The sequence below is a fragment of the Panthera leo genome, chromosome B2 (genome assembly GCF_018350215.1).
Source record: "Panthera leo isolate Ple1 chromosome B2, P.leo_Ple1_pat1.1, whole genome shotgun sequence".
In the NCBI taxonomy this organism is placed as follows: Eukaryota; Metazoa; Chordata; class Mammalia; order Carnivora; family Felidae; genus Panthera; species Panthera leo.
The window spans coordinates 139,828,494-139,844,479 of NC_056683.1; the positions used below are offsets into that span (position 1 = coordinate 139,828,494).

The 15,986-nt window shown below is 39.7% G+C and overlaps 1 long non-coding RNA gene across 1 annotated transcript; it reads left to right on the plus strand.

Moving 5' to 3' along the window:
- Positions 1–422: 422 nt before the first annotated feature.
- On the plus strand, positions 423–1,884 carry LOC122219217. The gene is made up of 3 exons (XR_006202307.1): positions 423–517; positions 711–879; positions 1,747–1,884. It is a non-coding gene; the product is annotated as an uncharacterized LOC122219217 (long non-coding RNA).
- Positions 1,885–15,986: the final 14,102 nt, after the last annotated feature.

A 15,986-nucleotide genomic window follows, 5' to 3' on the forward strand; every position in this document is an offset into this window, starting at 1 on the left:
TCTAATGGAAGAAGAATAAATTAAGAATGACTGAAGGAACTCAAGAAGAACATCTAATTGTGATCATTTATTTTGGAATAATGCTGGTAGGGTTTTTAATGTTCTATTTTCTGGCTATATGGGAAGGCGCTTTCTTTCTTGATCTCAGCTGCTTTCCTTTTTTTTTTTTCTTTTTAATCATTGTAAAACATTTATAACAAAAAAGATTTGCCATCTTAACTATGTTTAAGAGTGCAATTCAGTGGCATTAATTACGTTCACGATGTTGGACAAGCATCATCATATCTATTTCCAAAACTTTGTCCTTGCCCCAAACAGAAACTCTGTACCCATTAAGTATTAACTCTCCATTCTCCAGCTCCTGGTAACCTCTAATCTATTTGCCGTCTCTATAAATTTTCTTGTTCTAGAGACGTCATGCAAGTGGAATTATACAATACAGTTGATACACTTTTATCTAGAGGGATACGTTCCAAGACCCACAGTGGATGCCTGAAGCCATGGATAGTACCAAACTGTATGTATACTATGTTTTTTTCCTATACATACATACCTATGGTAATTTATTTGTAAATTAAGCACACTAAGAGATTAAAAGCAATACATAATATAAAATAGAATAATTATAACAATATACTATAATAAATCTATGGGAATGTGGTCTCTTTCTCTTTCAAAACTGTGCCTAAACCCTTTTCCTTCTTGTAAAGACCTGAGATGATAAAGCACCTACGTGATGACATGAAATGAGGGGAATGACCCAGGCACTGAGACATAGCATCGGGTTGCTATTGACTTTCTGGCCATATGTCAGAAGGAGGACCATCTGTTTCTGGACTGCGGTTGACCACAGGTAACTGAGACCACAGAGAGCAAAAGGTGAGATCACGGATGGCCGGGGGAGGGGAGGATTATATTTGAATTTTTACATCCGGCTTATTTCACTTGACATAAGATTTTTCAAGTTTCATCTATTTTGTAGCATTTATCAGAACTTCACTGTTTTTTTTTTAAGTTTACTTATTTATTTTTGAGAAAGAGAGAGAGCGCATGGTGGAAGGGAAGAAAAAAGGAAGGGAGCGAGAATCCCAAGCAGGCTCTGCACAGTCAGCCTAGAGATCGATCCAGGGCTCAAAGTCACGAACCTCAAAATCATGACCTGAGCCAAAATCCAGAGTCAGATGCTTAACCGACTGAGCCACCCAGGCACCCCAGAACATCACTTTTTATAGCTGAATAACATTCTATTATGTGTATATATTACATTTTCTTTATCCATTCATCAGTTGATAGACATCCAGATTGTTTCCACATTTGGCTGTTGTGAATAATTCTGCAGTGAGCAAGTATCTGTTTGAGTCCCTATTGTAATTCTTTGGGGTATATACTTAAGAAAGGAATTGCTGGGTCATCTTCTTGATCTATGTCTAATCTCAGTTTAATAACTGTATGTTTGCCTTTTGTTCCCTCTAACTCCTCCGAATTCAGAAACAAATACTTCCATTGAGTTTCTTTACCTTTAATGGCCAGGTAATTATTTGCATTCATTTACTGAAACTAATCAGAATGTAATTGAACAAACTTTTTAATAAAGGCTATACCTGGAGTGTCATGTTTCAGAATAAATCTCACTTATTCAGATATGAAAAACCCACCATTAAGGGTCAAGGTTCGCACTTCACGGGTGGAACCAACGCCTACAAAGTTCTCCTTGAAAACTGTTCTCATGTTTGTTCTGTCTTACAGGGTCCCGGACTTACAGGAGAAACCTTAGGAGATTGGAGACATTTCAGAGAGAGGAACACAGATTCCTAGGTACTTCAGGCAGAATCTGACAGAGATAGATTTCTTGGGGTTGGCTTTTTAGCCTCAAAATGGAAGAAATACAAGCAATGATTTATTTAAGCACTGGAGAATAAAGATTATTGAAAAATCCAATCTTGGGTTTTTATAAAATCTTTGACAATGTTTTTTATTTTAATGGTTGCTTAATACCATATGACTCTAGACTTGATAACTATACTATAGTGCATGTATGTATTCATTAATATTGAATGCTGCACCCATGAGGCCACACCTTTTTGAAACAAGAATATTCCATGGAGAAAATTTATAAACACACATTTTAAAAATCCAGAAGTTGGAAATAGATGAAAAGATGACTCATATCCTTTCCAATCATACCCAGAGCATTATCCAACAGGACTACCCAAGGATTGTCTGATTCTCTAAGCGTATATGCTTTAATCATTTACTATTAATTAGGGTATGCTACAAATCTATAAGGATAGACTTCACGCTGTATAAAAATAATAGTTACTCAAATTATTTTTGTCATATGGGCAATGTAAATGAATTTTACCCTGCAGATAAGCAAATGGCTTCTGTCTGGTTAAGAAGTGTTCATCACAAAGGTGAGAGTTGTATTGCTTATAACTGTGATATTCTCCAGTCTTGTGCATTAACCAGTTTTGTATGTGATGTGGCACTTTTTCTTCCAGGACTAAATACTTCTGCCTCTCTTATACTTTTTAGAGCCAGCTCACCAACTTTTTATTTTTCTCATTCATGATTTAAATAAATCTTTGACATGTGCTCATTCAAAAAAAGAAAAAGTGAACGGCAGGTTAGACTAGCTGCAGACTTTGATGAAAAATCAGAAGGTTCAGATTACAATGGAATAATATCCTCAACGTGCCCAGAGAAAATCATGGTCAACTTAGGTATTTTCAGATAACTGAAGATAAAGAAAATTCTATCAGTCCAATAGAAGTGAGGAAAAGAAGGGAAAGAGACAAAGAAAAAGGACAGTAAACCAGACAGGGTAAATTAGATAGTGGAAGTAAATACAAACCCACTAGTAACTTTAAAAACGTAAATAAATGCTTCTATTAAAATGGGGAGGGGCGCCTGGGTGGCTCAGTTAGTTAAGCATTGGACTTCAGCTCAGATCAGGATCTCAAGGCTGGTGAGTTCGAACCCTTCCTTGTTAGGCTCTGTGCTGACTGCTCAGAGCCTGGAGCCTGCTTGGGGTTCTGTGTCTCCCGCTCTCTTTGCCCCTCCTCTACTCACACTCTCTCTCTGTCAAAAATAAACATTTTTTTAAATGGGGATTATTACGTGGATTTTATTCAGCTATCTGGTGTTTTCAAAAGCTACTAAAACAAAACCTCATGAAAATATTTAAAATAAATACACAGCAAATTATATTCCAGACAAATACCAAAAAGCAATAAATTCCAACACAGAAAATTATTATCAGACAAAATAGAATTTCAGGAAAAATAATCAATAGACGTAAAAAGCTACTGTCTAACAACAAAGGGAAACTTTCTAACAATGAAGCATGAAAATCATGAAATTGCATGCACTCATGCGCATAGCTACAAAATACATAAAGCCCAGAAGTGACAGGATTACAATGCAAAGTTGACATACCTCTATCAAACAGAAACACCTAGTTAAGAAAATATTATTGAGGCTAAAGATTTTAATGACAAAATTAAGTTTAATGTAAAAGCAAACATGAAATGTTTGCAAAAAATGCCCTGCCTACTAGATCATGAGGATATTATGATAAATTTCAAGAACTGGTGTATATTTTAAGCACTGATATTCTGCTGAGAAGAAATTCTCTGATAACAACCCAGTTTAACTGGAAATAAAACAATAAAGAAATGGCAAATGTTATACATGCCTGGATCTACCTTGGTCCCTTTCCCCCCATGTATTATGTAATAATGTATAGTTTAAAGAAAAGATCACAATAAAAATTGGAACATATTTGGAACAAAACAGCATTGAAACTACTATATACCAAAACTTAGGAAATAGAGCCAAATGTGACTCAAATAGAAAAATGTATGGTCTCGGTATTTTTTTTTAATGTTGAAAATAAATTAACTAAGTATTCAGTTTATGAATCTGGAGAAAAATCAATGAATTCAAATATAAGAAGAAAGGAATATGTATGAGCCAAAATAAATAAAATTGACCGGAAAATATAGACATCATTTGTAAGACACATATATTTTAAAAATTACGTAGCACAAAAAAATCTGGCAATATTAGTCAGGAAAAAAGAAATCAAGAAATCAATCAAAAAGAAAAGAAATAACAACTTTAGGGGAAAATGGGAAATAACTATCAATACATTTGAGATTTTTAAAGCCAACAGAGTATCATCAACAATTTCATGCCAATACACTGAAAACTTAGTCAAATGTATAATTTTTGAGAAAAATGTGAATTAATAAAGTTATTTTATAAACAAGATGATTTATAAACCATTATATATAAATTTATTTTGATATTTTCCTCCAAGGGGAACTCAGAGCGGTTACCAAATCTTCAACAAATAATATTTACATAATATATAAAGCAATTTCAAAGAATAGAAAAAAGGAGAAATTTTCCTAGAGATCAAAATATGACATGAACAGTTCAAGAAAGGAAAATTATAGGTTAATTTCATAAAGTAGATGTAAAAAAAATCCTAAATAAAATATTAGCAAGCACAATCTATTAATATAACATTTTGTAAAAATTGGTGAAATATAACAGCAACAAAACCCCAGAATGACCAAGTACAGTTTATTCCAGAAATGCAAAGATAACTTGCTATTACAAAAACTTCGCACATTAATAGATTGAGGAAAATTAGATGACCATCTAAATAAGTGAAAAACAAAAATTAATCAAATTCCACAGCTCATGAATAACAAATGCTTTTAATATTCTAAAAATATAAGTTCTCATGAAAGATTTCTACCAAAAGTCTACAACAAACCTTACAGAGAATGGGGGCACTTCAAGAATTTTCTCAGGCATCACCATTTTTATGAGTCACAGTCCGGGGAGGAGTGAGTAAAAGCAATAACCAACAACAAAATGAATCAAATTTTTAAGAACTGGAAAAGAAGAACCACAATTTTCATTACTTACAGATAATGCAATTATCTACAGAGAAAAACCAAGAAAATTTTCAAAAACATCATTAGAATCAAATGTATTCTAATGTATTGCATTTACAGACTAATTTGGAGAGACACCCGAGCTGAATTTTTATCATGCTGACACTTTCCATCTATGAATAGGGTGAGCTTCTCCATTTATTTAGGTCTTCAAATAATGTATTCAAATACACTAGAAAATGTATCGAGATTGCTGGATTCAAGCCCACCACATAAACTTTGTATTTTTCTCTGCCACAGAATAAAATATTTAACCTAATCATTAAAAACAAACAAAAGTCTACTCTGTAGTAACTTGTTTCTTTCCTCCTGGAAGCCTATAGGTTTTTAGTCTTTATCACCCACTTTAATGAATTTCACAAGATGTGCTTGGATTCTGTCTTTTCTCCTCAATCCTCCTTACAACTTGGGGAATTTTTCAATCTCCAGATTAAGTCTCACCCCACCTCATGCATATTTCCTTTCAGGGCTTCTTTACTAATATGGAATAACTTTTACTAATTATTTACTAATTATCCACATATTAAGTCTTGGGAATGTATCCCTGTCTCTTCTCCCTCATCATTTCAGCCTCTTTATACATTTGCTCTGTGCTCTGAAGTCATTCTTGGGCTTCATCTCCCAGTCTACTGATTAGGGTCTCAACAAGCTCTCCATTCACTGTCACCAAAAGCCTGGTGCCCAGCGGGATATCTCTCAGCTGAGATTTAAATAGAGCCCAAGGCCTCATCTATGTCACAGGGCATAAAGTTGTATGTATCCCATGGCTCAAGGGACACAAGTAGCTTGGGGCATAGGGAATGAGGGAAAAGTAATTAGTTTACATGTTTCCATTCACGCCCCTTGACCAAAAGATCCCGTTCACTATAGCACCAAAATACAAGATGTTGCAGATATGTGCAATCAATGCAACAAAAATGTAACAAGTAAAGGGGAAAAATCCTAAAACATTATTGAACGACTTCAAAGAAGACCTAAATAAATGGAGAGGTATTCATAGGCGGAAAGGGTCCGCATGATAAGAATTTAATTTGGATGTCTCTCCAAATTAGTCTATAAATTCAATGCAGTTCTAACAAAAATTGCACCACATATGTATGGAACTTGATGGATTGAATCTAAAATTCATATGGAAGATTATAAGTTCAGGAAAAGCTAAGACAACTCTCAAAAAATAAAAGAGATGAAATTTGCCATATGACACAACGAGGCTTATTTTAAAGTTAGAATAATTAAGACAGTGTGATATTAGGCACAGTGAGAGAATTATAGATAATTGGAATAGCAGTGAAGGACAACTAATAAATTCAAATATATTTGGGAGTTTATTATATGACCATGGGGTCAATCTACCAGTGGGTGAGATTAAATATGCTTAAGTTTCTATATCATTTTTAGCTAAAGCTGAAAGAGAAGTTAATCTTGATCAATATGTAATATGCACACTATATTGCATCTTTATTAGGTACTATGTCAGCAGACAGGGGTCTCTTATGGTGGGTAAGTACCCTGAGAAAGGCAGGAATACCACAACACAGAAGAGTTGCCCTCAACCACCATGAACAGACCTTAAAAATGCCCCAGATTAAATGTAGAGATAATACCACACTTAAAATACATTAAAATACATTCACTATATATATTTATAAGATCATTGCAGCAAAGACATTGAAGCCAGAAATGTATCAAGGGCCACAGATTATTGTCTATGTGGCTAATTTTGTCAAAGTCTTTACAATACAGTAGAAAATATATAGTATTTCGCAATGAAATAGGTGAGAGATGGTGCAAATGTGTTGTTCTACAAAGAAGTTCATGGTTTAGTTTGTGGCAAGTTATTTTAAATAATTGTCAAATTTACAGTTGAGCTGCACATAATTCTTTTACGAAGTGACAAGTGTTCCCAGTTTGCTGACCTTTTCTGCGATGAAAAGCAGCTCTAAGTAGTTTGCTACTAAAAAAAAAAAAAAAAAAAAAAAAAAAGTTTCAGAAAAAAAAAATCATATTTAATCTGCCCCTTAAAAAGCAAGAGAACTTTTTAACAACAGTTGAAAAAGAAACTGCTTTTCAAAACTCAGTCTATGGATTAAGCATTTTGCAAAAAGATATTTGGGAACATTTCCATGAATATGCAGCTTTACTGCAGTAACAATATAAATATATCTTCTATAAAATATACCGTATATGCATCTTTAAAACTGTAGAAACATAATTTTCCAACCAGCTTAACAATCATACCAATGAAACACGTCTGTGGGTTTTGAACCAGACCCCCTGCCACGTGGGAGGTTTGATGGGGAACAAAGCCCATGTCATCACAGAGCAGAAGGCAGATGAGTAGATCAGCCATTACTGCCAAGTGCAGTAAGTGCTCTCCGAGGAGGAGGGCTCCTAATTCAGTCTCGAGGGGGAAATGAAAGCTTCCTGATAGAAGTGATATCACAGTTGAAATCTGAAGGATACGCATGAAAAGGTGGGTTAGAGAAGGAGGTAGTAAAGAAAGGGGGATAAGCAAAGCTCACTGTTCACCCAAATGGACCATAGACCATAGCATGGCGGGGCCCACTGGCCCTAGAAGGTATCATGCTCTTCTTATTCTGACATCACAGAACCTGACCCTGAAAGTTTGGGTGGGTATTTCAACTGGAAACTGAGACTGGTCATGTCAACAAGACAGGCACGGGAGGAGAAGGCTGCTGGGATCAAAACGAGGTCCAAATGCAGGGGACGCACCCTTCCTCTCCTACCCCTTCCCATCACTTCACAACACTCTCCTCAGCCCTTATTCTCTCCCTCTCCCCTAAGGTATGCCACCCAGGCATCAGGAACCTGACCCAAGAACAGCCGTGTCCCTTTTTTTTTAAAAAAAATCTCTTTTTTATATATGGTTGACGAAAAAAGTCATATCTAGATTGTCACTTGGTTGCAGAAAACATGGGGGTTAATGCTTTTCTCCTCGTGCTCCAATCTAGGTTACCAGAGAGTTCTTTTCATTGAGTTTTTCACCCCAAACCCAGAGAGCCATGCAACGGTACTCTGGTTTCCTTTGCTAATGTCCCTTCTGTATGTATTTCTATCAGGAACCTCTTGGGGAAAAAGATGTCACCTGTGGAAGAATGACTGGGTCCCTGGCCTAGCAGTGGTCAGACTTTACTGGGCACACAAATCAGTGCTGGGGTAGGGTGTGTGGGTCTTGTGAAATGCAGATTCCCGTCCAAGTAGGTCTGGAGTGAGACCCTGATATGCACTTCGAACAAACGTCCAAGTTAACAAAATCCTCGGCCATCTTTTTACCTCCCCAATTTCCCGAAATAAGAAAGTACCTGATTCCTTTAAATGAAATTATGACTTAAATCACAGAAGATATTTATGCCATATCCTATGGGCTGAATTGCATCCCCTCTAAATTTCTGTGTTGAAGTCCTGGTACCCAGTACCCTAAATGTAACAGTATTTGGAGACAAGATCTTTAAAGATGTGTTGAGTTAAAATGAGGTCGTTGGGGTGGACTCTAATTCAACTTGACTGGTATCCCTACAGGAAGAGGAGCTTTGGACACACGTAGAGACACAAGGGGCACTCCACAAAGGAAAGAGCGTATGAGGACACAGCAGAAAGACAGCCATGTGCAAGCCAAGGAGAGAGGCCTCAGGGAAAACCAAACCGGCTGACAACTTGGCCTTGGACTTTCAGCCTCTAGACCTGCGGAAAATAAATCTCTGCTGTCGAAGCCACCCAGTTTGGGCTATTTTGTTATTGCGACCCTAGCAAACTAATACCTTGTGGTATTACAAGAATTTGCAATCTTTGGGAAGTAACAAAAATAGTACAGGGAACTTCAAGTTGAAAATAGGCACTTACAGAATAGTCCATCTGACTTTCAAAAATGGAAACAGCATGAATTCCAAAAATTGCAGGTGAGCACAGTTGAAATGAATTCCCGTGGCAAAACTTTGGACAGGATTGTTAAATAGGTGGCTGGTGAGCTCTTAGAAAATAGAGCCATAAGGGAAAAGCTGGGTTCACTCAGATTGTCATGCTGAGCAAACCTCATTTCCTGTGCTGATAGGGTGGTAGGTGGAGATTATGGGAAGGGCCACAATCATACGATATCTAGATTTCAGTAAGATATTTAGTAAAAGGCTGTCCTGTGATCCTTCAGGGAAAGAAACGGAAATGTAGAATGGACCAGGTTTGGCATTGGGGGGATTTGTGTCTGGCTGAAATCCACGACCCTAGGATGTTAATCAAGGAAGCATTACAAACTTGCAGATTAAGACCACAGTTATGCCCATAACAATGACAAGTTACAGCTCTAATTGCATACACGCAAACACAGAAATTATGTGTGGCAAAGATTGCTCATTTCTTCCAATTTTCCTCTTCTTTCAGAGAATAGAACGTTTAGCTAAGGAGATGAACATCCGGGAAAAAAGAAAAAAGAAAGACTACATTTCCAGCTTTTTTTTTTACAAGCTGGTGTAGCCATGTGACTAAGTTCTGTCCAACAGGATGAAAGCAGATGTGATGTGTTCTGGGGACGACGTCCTTAAAAGGAAGATGTGTCTCCCCCTTTACCGTTTACCACGTCTTATTGAATAGAATAGAAGCATGTTGCTGAGCCAACTTGGCCGAGGGATGGTGGACAGACGAGATTTCTGACCCCGAGGAGAATTCAGCCCAAGACTCTTTATACCCAGAGAGTTAAGAAAGAAATATGCTTCTATCTTGTTTAAGCCACCGTTATGCTGAAACTCTGTCTGAGCACCTGCATTTATAGCCTAAGTAATTGAACATGTTTATCTGATTGGCAGAGGGCTCTAAGCTAGGGAAAATAACCAACACATTCAACATCAATCAGGAGACCAAGAAAATCTCAATAGAATAGAATGAAAGCCCAAACTCATATGATGCATTTTAACAGTCATACATTTACGTTAAAATAATAAATTGCATAATAAAGTGCAGGAAGATCCACCATAAAACAAGTTCGTGTGTTTAAAAAAAAGATTTTATATGACTTCAAAGCCACAATCTCAGTGCTGTAGTAAGTAAATATGGTCTCAGTGATATTAAGAACATCACCCAGTCCATTCTGACCAAACAGGAAAGCAGCCAGAGGGGGACTGGGACACAAAGTACAATGAAGACAACTGTAGTTCCTTAACTGAATGGGCTGTTTTCCACCGGCGCACAAAGTACAAATGGCTTCATTCTCTCCCACACGGGCTTCAGACATACTGGGTTGAATCTCTTCCTTCCTTACCACATCACACCTCATGCAGGCTCTATGTCTTTGGAATCACATTCATTTCTAATGGTCTCATAATTCAAAACTCATTTTAGACATTAGAAATTTTGGTGTTGATGAAGGACAGCTGTGAGGGGGGGCTATTTCACCATAGGTCTCTGGGCTTAGAAACATAAATTCCAGTATAAATCAAAAGTTCAGGGGCGCCTGGGTAGCTCAGCTGGTGAAGCGTCCAACCAGCTCAAGTCATGATCTCGTGGTCCATGAGTTCGAGCCCCGCGTCGGGCTCTGTGCTGACAGCTCAGAGCCTAGAGCCTGCTTCCGATTCTGTGTCTCCCTCTCTCTCTCTCCCCCTCCCCCACTCATGCCCTATCTCTCTATGTCTCTCTCTCTCTCTCTCTCTCAAAATAAATCAACATTAAAAAATTAAATCAAAAGTTCAGTATCACGTCCAAGTTACAGTTCTGGCCAGGCTCCTGGATCAAAACCACAAGTAGGAGGGTATGAGCTGTATCATCATTCCCTCTCCTGGACCTTCTCACCCTCTTCTTGCAATCACCTTACTTCTTGAGGCATAACAGCTCAGAAAATGAGTAGAGAGAAATAGAACTACTACCACTAATAATAATAATAATAATAATAATAATAATAAAAGGGATCAAAAGTTTGTTAACTTAGCTAAACCTACGGATGTCCTCTCTGTTGGCAATGGCCAGCCGGCTGTCCTTTTTTCCATCATGGCAGGGGTACAGATGTTGGCCCGCTCACAGAGCTCATTTCGAGGTCCATTAGTGACCCTCACAGGAATCTCTAAGTTCTGCAACTCCCCACCTTGGTCATGGGGTCCACCAGACTTTTCGTTAGCCTCTCCTCCCTGATGTCTGTGCAGTGTAGCCCTCAGACTCTTACTCTTACTCGTACTATGTCCTCTTAAGCAAGGGCTGCCCTTGTGAGCAAGCGTTCATCAGGATGGCCTGTCCCGGCTCCCCTGGGGCCATATTCACTGGGACCGTGCCTAGGACACAGTCTCGATCCTACAGACATTAGGAGCAAGTACCAGCTGCTTGCACCGCAGGCAGATTCCGCCAGACTTGGGTCTCCAGTATCCTCCAGGCAGGAAGCAAATACCAGTCTCCAAGTTCACACATCCTGAGCCTCCAGGGAACAGATCTCACACTTCTTCAAGAACACCTCACTCGTCTCTGCTTGGATGTACCAAGGTAAGCCCGAGAGCTCCCGCCACCCATGTGCCAGGCTTACCTCTGGCACACGCCCCAATCCCTGTGAAGTTCTTTTGGAGCCCTTCATGCTTGTTGGGGGGCACGTCTTCATTCCCCATAGGAAAGGAAGGAGAAGAACCAAATATTTCACCCTCAGTCGGCGGATCCCTGTGCCGATCCAGTCAATTGTCTGAACTCTTTGTCTCCCTCTACAGGCTAGATGGCCTGCTGGAGGTGAGGGGCAAAGGACCAATGTGTCCACATCTCATTACATCCACTGAGCGTATGGCCGCCGTCCCTTAGAATGAGAGAGGACTGGGGACCTGAATGGCACTGCTAACTGTTCCCCCCAAAACATTCTCTTCTTCTTTCATAGCACATAGCTAAAAGCACATCGTTACCCCACAAATAACTTTATTTCCCTCACCTCTTTGTAGCTAAGAATCTGGATTCAGATTTAGGTCTAACATTAGACTAAGTCGCGTGAGTTTAGAATGCCAGGAGGTGGGGCACACTCTCTTCGGGGCGCTGTTGTTGGTCGCGGGGTCAAGGCTTCACCTCTGTGCCGTGTCTCCTGGCCGTGCCCCAGGTTGATCTGACCTCGTGTCATTTCTTAATCTCAGCATCATTTCCCACCTGGAGAGGGAGAAAATGTTCAAAACCAACAAGTCCTGCCTCCTGTCTGTTTCTAACAGTCTTTCCTGTACTTTCTCTCTCCTGTCTGCTTCCAATGTCCTCAGCTACAGACCAGCCGGTTCGTTGGGTGCACTTTTCACATCCATGTTGATACAGGTGAAAACCTCGCTAAACTTTCCACCACAAAGTAACAAGTAGAGTTTGCGGTGAGGTTTTCCTTGCTTTTCTTTAAGCAGCCCGCCCCCTGACAGCTTCCCTAGAGACTGCATTCGTTTTATTTTTTAATTACTCTTAATGTTTATTATGTATTGAGAGAGACAGAGTGCGAGTGGGGGAGGGGCAGAGAGAGGGAGACACAGAATCGGAAGCGGGCTCCAGGCTCTGAGCTGACAGCACAGCCCCAACCCGGGGCTCGAACCCACACACCGTCAGATCAGGATCTGAGCCAAAGTCGGATGCTCAACCGACTGAGCCACTGAGGCTCCCCGAGACTGAATTTCCATGGGAAAATTTTTCGTGGCTTTTCAAGCTTTCCCACACTCCTCAAAGTCTTTCCAGCCTCTGTCCACTGTCCCATTTCAAAGCCACTCCCACATGACCCGGGACAAAGCACAAGGTAGGCACGGGGAGCAGGGGACATGCTGCCCGATCTTGTCATAGAACGGACATGTGTATTCACTCCCACCCCATCTTGTCATAGAAGGGACATGAGGGGAATCCTGGTGTAGATAATTACTCACGCGTGGAGAAGAGGCAGGAAAAAGGTGCCCATGTCCTGGCGTCCCTTTGTTCTGTCCTGAACAAGGAACACGACATGTCAGGTGTTTGTTCCAGAAGCACCCCACTTCCCCTTCTGTGCAATAAATTAACCTCAAAATGTACTGGTTTAGGGGCACCCGAGTGGCTCCCTCGGTTAAGCGTCGGACTCTCGGTTTCGGCTCAGGCCATGATCTCACGGTTCGTTTGACCGAGCCCTACGTGGAGCTCCGTGCTGACGGTGCCGAGCCTGCTTGGGATTCTCTCTTCCTCTCTCTTTGCCACAAGTGGGGGAGGCCCCGCCTGTGCTCGCTCTCCCTTTCGCTCTCTCTCTCTCAAAATAAATATAGAAACATTCAAAAAGATTAGTGGCTTAAAACACAGTTTCCTTGGGTCTGGAATGTGGGACTTAAATTAAGTGGTTGTGCCTCAGACTCTCTTAAGCTGGCAGTCAGGATATGTTATGGACCCCATGCCTTTGTTCTCCTCAGATGTGTATGTCGAAACCCTAACCCCCAACAGGATGGTATTAGGAAGTGGAGCCTCGGAGAGGCAATTAAGTAGAGATGAGGTCTTGAGAGCGGAGGCCCTATGACGTCAGCATCCTTGGACTTCCCAGCCTCCAGAACTGCGAGAACTGAATTTTTGTTGTTCCGGCCACCCGGCCTGTGGTATCTTGTTATAGCAGACCGAACTAAAACAAGATGTCAGCAGGAGCTGCGGTCATCTCAAAGCTGGACTGGGGCTGCAGTATCTAATTTCTGCAGAGGGTCCATTCACATGGCTGTTGGCAGGGAGCCCCAGCTGCTTTACCACTTGGGCCCTTCCGTGATTCTGAGACCAGGACAAAGTAAGTACCAGATGATCCTAGAATATCTTTTAGTGCCGGAAAGAAAGGAAGTGCTAAAAATTTTTTTTAATTTTAAGTTTATTTAGTTAGAGAGAGACAGAGAGAGGGAGCAGGGGAGGGGCAGAGAGAGAGGGAGAGAGAAACTCCAAAGCAGGCTCCACACTGTCAGCACAGAGCTCAATGTGGGGCTCGAACTCACAAACCGTGAGATCATGACCTGAGCTTGAACCAAGAGTTGGAGGCTTGACCGACTGAGCCACTTAGGCGACCCTAAAAGAATTTTTTTTTTTAATGAGGGCATGTTGAAAGGACAAAAGAACCAAGCTTAAAGACTCCCTAAAAGAATTTTTTTTTTTTAATGAGGGCATGTTGAAAGGACCAAAGAACCAAGCTTAAAGGCTCCCAGTGGCCTAAGCTATTATGACTTGAGCAACATAATAAATAACAATATATTGGATTATCATCTCCAAAAAAAGAAGTATCCATAAGCCTATGTTTATATAAATAAATAACTGAATAAATAAACAAAAGAGATAGAACAAATCTTCCTGAAAGAAGAATTTCATTTAACAAATATAGAAGGAATTAGGGAAATAGAAAATCACCACTGGAACATCACCATAATCATTGCTGCAGGCAAGGTTAATTGATAATTATTAAAACTAGTGGGTGAACTTTTAAGAAGAAAGAAAAGTACTTGCATTCATTTGTATCCTTCTTCAAATTTACTAATTATGGCTATGGCTTGAAAACACAACCCCAAATTCTTTGATAGGCCTCCCTTTGGGAGGTGGGGGTTAATTCCCCTTCCCTCGAGTGTGGGACGGATTTAGTGCCTGCCTCTAAGGAACAGACTACTACGACAAGGGGGAAAGAGTAACTTTACAGCGCAGAGAGCTAATGGACATCACCTTAACCAAGTGACCAGGGTTAACATCACCTGTCATTAGCCTTCTTGATATGATGCGCTTATTGAGATGATACAATGAGAAAGGCAATCACCTTTGTGAAATCCTTCCCCCAAATCCATGACCCCAGTATATGTCTGACAACACGTCAGATAAATTCAAATTGAGGGGCATTCTTCAAAATACCTGACCATTATTCTTTAGAATGTTTGAGGTCATGAAAGACAAAGACACAGAAATGGTCCCAGATTGGAGACCCTAGGAAGACATGACACCCAATTGTCGTGTGATATTTTGAATGGGATCCTGGAACAGAAAACGTGGATTAATGGTAAATTCAAATAAAGTCAGTAGTTTAGTTCATGGCATTACCCCAAAATTAATCTCTTAGTTTAGATAAATGTGCCATGGTTTGTGAGGGGTTAATCTTAGGGAAAGCCAGGTGAAGGTGTATGGGGACACTCTAAAATCTCTTAGTAACTCTTTAGTAAATCTAAAATCATTTCAAACTAAAAAGTTAAAAAAAATAGATCTGGTTTCAAATAATTTGGTGGGAGTTGTGGATGATGAGATCTCTCACCTGTGAGGTAGGGAGTCAAGTCATTTGCTGAGAAAAATAAGGATAGAACAAAGACTTGCTACAACGCCTATTCTGCATTTTAACAAATTATCCCCCAAAAATCACTGTGCCATGCTGCAGTCAGGCAATGTCTCCATATATCTCCCACCCCTGCGCTCCTTGAGCATGTTGTAGTGACGTAAAAGTTCAAACCCATCTTTCCTGCAAAAGGAGAAGTTACCGGCTTGGTGATCTGAGGCAGGAAATGATGACCTTTCGCCTGGGCCAAGCACGAATTCCAATGTCCCTCTCGGCGACACGAGGAAACATTATCTCTGGTCACTGAACCCAGGATCATGTGTTTAACTATGTAATGCCCCTGGCATGCGAGGTGCTAATCATTCACATAGAGCTAAGATTGGTAAGAAAAATATACTGTTTATCCAAGTTTCATTCTTATAATACCCTGTTACATTGGCATGCAGTTCAAATCTTCTATATTAGTAGGTATGTCACTAACATCTAGTAGAAATGCATAAAAGCAAATAACATTTAGCACGAGCATTTAGCTTCACGGTCTAACTGGAACGATGTCTTTATTTTTCTTAAATATTTGATATATCACACCATCCAGATAGAAAATAAAACACAGAGTGTATGATACACACATACTAACCATAAAAACAACCATATTGTAACAGCAAAATATATTTATAAAATTGGTCAAGGAAACTGAATTTAACATATGCTGTTATCATACAAGTATTTTTAATGGAATAACACTTCGTATTTATATAGCACCTTTCGTCTAAGGAGCAAAAATATGGCACAGA